This window comes from Arachis duranensis, chromosome 7, assembly GCF_000817695.3.
Source record: "Arachis duranensis cultivar V14167 chromosome 7, aradu.V14167.gnm2.J7QH, whole genome shotgun sequence".
Taxonomy (NCBI): domain Eukaryota; kingdom Viridiplantae; phylum Streptophyta; class Magnoliopsida; order Fabales; family Fabaceae; genus Arachis; species Arachis duranensis.
Window position 1 is genome coordinate 68,477,537 of NC_029778.3, and position 704 is coordinate 68,478,240.

Consider the following 704-nt stretch of genomic DNA (forward strand, 5'->3'; position numbering starts at 1 on the left):
AGCATCAATTTTAAGAACTCTCTTCCTTTGAGGCATCCCATTACTCACAGAATTCCTTTCAGAAGTGTACATGAACTGGTTATTTGCAACCATGTCAATGAGTTCCTGAGCTTCTATAGGCGTTTTCTTCAGGTGAATAGATCCACCTGCAGAATGGTCCAATGGCATCTTAGACAATTCAGATAGACCATCATAGAATATATCTAGGATGGTCCATTCTGAAAGCATGTCAGAAGGACACTTTTTGGTCAGTTGCTTGCATCTCTCCCAAGCTGCATAGAGGGATTCACCTTCTTTCTGTCTGAAGGTTTGAACATCCACTCTGAGCTTACTCAGCTTTTGAGGAGGAAAAAACTTGGCTAAGAAAGCCGTGACCAGCTTATCCTAAGAGTTCAGGCTATCTTTAGGTTGAGAGTCCAACCATACTCTAGCTCTGTCTCTTACAGCAAAAGGGAAAAGCATAAGCCTATAGACTTCGGGATCAACCCTATTGGTCTTAACAGTATCACAGATCTGCAAGAATTCAGTTAAGAACTGAAAAGGATCTTCTGATGGAAGTCCATAAAACTTACAATTCTGTTGCATCAGAGAAACTAATTGAGGCTTTAGCTCAAAGTTGTTTGCTCTAATGGCAGGGATTGAGATGCTTCTTCCATGGAGGTTGGAATTTGGTGCAGTAAAGTCACCAAGCATCTTCCTTGCAC

At 41.5% G+C, this 704-nt stretch overlaps 1 non-coding gene across 1 annotated transcript; it reads left to right on the plus strand.

Annotated features, from left to right (window-relative positions):
* Positions 1–226: 226 nt before the first annotated feature.
* LOC127740917 (small nucleolar RNA R71) lies at positions 227–330 on the plus strand. The gene has a single exon (XR_008001773.1). It is a non-coding gene; the product is annotated as a small nucleolar RNA R71 (small nucleolar RNA).
* The last annotated feature ends 374 nt before the right edge of the window (positions 331–704 follow it).